The sequence below is a fragment of the Eubalaena glacialis genome, chromosome 16 (assembly GCF_028564815.1).
Source record: "Eubalaena glacialis isolate mEubGla1 chromosome 16, mEubGla1.1.hap2.+ XY, whole genome shotgun sequence".
Lineage (NCBI taxonomy): Eukaryota > Metazoa > Chordata > Mammalia > Artiodactyla > Balaenidae > Eubalaena > Eubalaena glacialis.
In genome coordinates, this window is record NC_083731.1 from 41,477,067 (window position 1) to 41,480,442 (window position 3,376).

The following is a 3,376-nucleotide window of genomic DNA, read 5'->3' on the forward strand; positions in this document are numbered from 1 at the left end:
TTTTTTCAGTGATCCATTGGTTGTTTAGTTTATTCTCCATGTGTTTATGAGTTTTAGAGGGTTTTTTTTTCCTGTCAGTTATTTCTAATCTCCTTACATTGTGGTCAGAAAAGATGCTTGATATGATTTCAATTTTCTTAAATTTATTGAGGCTTGATTTGTGGCCCAAGACGTGATCTATCTTGGAAAATGTTTCATGTACACTTAAGAAGAAAGTGTATTCTAGTGCTTTCGGATGGAATGTTGTATAAATGTTGGTTAAGTCCATCTTGTCTAATGTGTTATTTAAAGCCTATGTTTCCTTATTGATTTTCTGTTTGGATGATCTGTCCATTGGTGTAAGTGGGGTGTTAAAGTCCCCCATTATTATTTCTCCTTTTATGGCTGTTCGCATTTGGCTTATATATTGGGTCCTCCTATGTTGAGTGCATATATATTTATAATTTTTATATCTTCTTGGATTGATCCTTTGATCATTATGTAGTGTCCTTCCTTGTCTCTTGTAACAGTCTTTATTTTAAAGTCTATTTTTGGTCAGTTCCCTCAGCCTCCACTGCTGCTGCCCCTCTGCCAGCACTCAGTGCCACCTCGGGCTGGTTGTCCTCTGCTGGAGGGAGCAAGGCAGCGAGCAGCTGGGAAGGTGGCTGACGGGGGCGGTGGGGACAGAGGCAGGGTGGTCAGTGGTCCTGAGTGCTCGGTGGTGGTGGCATCTCACTTCCATGCAGCCTACCCGTGGCACCCGTGTGCTCTAAGGTGGACAGCAGATTGTACATTTATCAGAACATTTTCACTGCTGCACCAAGGGCACACACATCTTCAGTGGGACTTGGAATTCCTGGAGAATTGCCTTTGTGAAAAGCTGGCATAATTTCTTTAAATTCCATCTCTTAGTTTCCCATTTTGTTGTTTCAAAAAGATATCAAGAAACCATGAATAACTTTAGTAATGAAGTTTGACTGCCACTTCTTGGATGAAGGTTTTACTGCCAAGGACATTCTGGACCAAAAAATTAATGAAGTTTCTTCTTCTGATGATAAGGATGTCTTCTATGTTGCAGACCTGGGAGACATTGTAGAGAAACATCTGAGATGGTTTAAAGCTCTTCCTTGAGTCATCCCCTTTTATGCAGTCAAATGCAATGATAGCAGAACCATAGTGAAGACCATACCTGCCATTTGGAAGGGATTTGACTGTGCCAGCAAGACTGAAATCCAGTTGGTGCAGAGTCTCAGGGTGCCTCCAGAGAGGATTATCTATGCAAATCCTTGTAAATAAGTGTCTCTGATTAAATATGCTGCCAATAATGGAGTCCAGATGATGACTTTTGATAGTGAAGTCGAGTTGGTGAAAGTTGCCAGGGCACATCCAAAGGCCAAGTTGGTTTTTCAGATTGCCACTGATGATTCCAAAGCAGTCTGTCACCTCAGTGTCAAATTTGATGCCACACTCAAAACCAGCAGGCTTCTTTTGGAATGGGCAAAAGAGCTAGATATTGATGTCACTGTTGTCAGCTACCATGTGGGACATGGTTGTACTGATCCAGAGACCTTCGTGCAGACCATCTCTGATGCCCACTGTGTCTTTGACATGGGAGCTGAGGTTGGTTTCAACATGTTTCTGCTTGATATTGGTGGTGGTTTTCCTGGATCTGAGGATGTAAATCTTAAATTTGAAAAGATCACCAGTGTAATCAACCCGGTGTTGTGCAAGTATTTTCCATCAGATTCTGGAGTGAGAATCATAGCTGAGCCAGGAAGATACTGTGTTGCCTCAGTTTTCACTCTAGCAGTTAATATCATTGCCAAAAAACTCACCTTAAAGGAACAGACAGGCTCTGATGATGAAGATGAGTCAAGTGAACAGACATTTATGTATTATGTGAATGATGGAGTATAGGGATCATTCAACTGCATCCTCTACGATCATGAACATGTGAAGCCTCTTCTGCAGAAGAGATCCAAATCAGATGAGAAGTATTATTCATTCAGCATCTGGGGACCGACCTGTGATGGCCTGGATCGCGTTGTTGAGCACTGTAACTTACTTGAGAGGAATGTGGGCGATTGGATGCTGTTTGAAAACATGGGTGTTTACACTGTCACTGCTGCTTCTACTTTCAATAGATTCCAGAGACCGACCATCTACTATGTGATGTCAGGGCCAACATGGCAACTGATGCAGAAAATCCAGAACCATGACTTCCCACCCGGAGTAGAGGAGCCGGATGTTGGCACTCTGCCTGTGTCCTGTGCTTGGGAGAGTGGAATGAAACGGCACTCAGCAGCCTGTGCTTTAGCTTGTATTAATGTGTAAATACCATTCTTGTAGCTGTTAACTGTGAGTTTAACTTGATTTAAGGGTTTGGGGGGGGACCATTTAACTTAATTACTGCTAGTTTTGAGATGTCTATGTGAGTAGTGTTGACACAGATGCAACAATGTGGAAGACTAGGTGATGGGGTCACACTTAACTGTGTTCCTATGGAAACTATTTGAATATTTGTTTTATATAGATTTTTATTCATTTTTCAAACATGCTACTAAAGTATGCCCTTCAACTGCTTAGCAAGCATTTGTATCTTGTGCATTAGCAGAATGGCCCAGAAGCTTAGTGTTGTGACCTGTTTTAAAATAAATAAATAAATAATCTTAAAATAATTTAAAAAAATAAAATAAAGTCTATTTTGTTTGATATGGGTATTGCTACTCCAGCTTTCCTTTGGTTTGCATTTGCATGGAACACCTTTTTTCATCCTCTCACTTTCGGTCTGTATGTGTCCCTAGATCTGAAGTAGGTCTCTTGTAGACAACATTTATATAAGTCTTGTTTTTGTATCCATTCATCCAGTCTATGTGTTTTGGTTAAAGCATTTAATCCATTTACATTTAAGGTAATTATCAATATGTATGTTCCTACTGACAGCTTCTTAATTGTCTTGGATTTGTTTTTGCAGGTATTTTTTTCTTCCCTTCCTCTTTTGTTATCTTCTTTGTGATTTGATAACTATCTTTCTTGTTGTGTTTGGGTTACTTTTGTGTGTGTGTGTGTGTGTTTCTATTGTAGTTTTTTGATTTGCTTTTCCCATGAGGTTTTGATATAGCAGTCTATATATGTAAAGGTTGTTTTAAGTTGCTTGCCTTTTCCCCACCTAGAGAAGTTCCTTTAGCATTTGTTGTAAAGCTGGTTTGGTGGTGCTGAATTCTTTTAGCTTTTTCTTGTCTGTAAAGCTTTTGATTTCTCTGTCGAATCTGAGCAAGAGCCTTGCCTGGTAAAGTATTCTTGGTTGTAGGTTTTTCCCTTTCATCTCTTTACATATATTGTGTCACTCCCTTCTGTCCCTCAGGATTTCTGCAGAAAAATCAGCTGATAATCTTAT

At 40.0% G+C, this 3,376-nt stretch overlaps 1 pseudogene; it reads left to right on the plus strand.

Moving 5' to 3' along the window:
- The first annotated feature begins 929 nt into the window (after positions 1-929).
- LOC133076475 (ornithine decarboxylase-like) lies at positions 930-2,313 on the plus strand (annotated as a pseudogene).
- Positions 2,314-3,376: the final 1,063 nt, after the last annotated feature.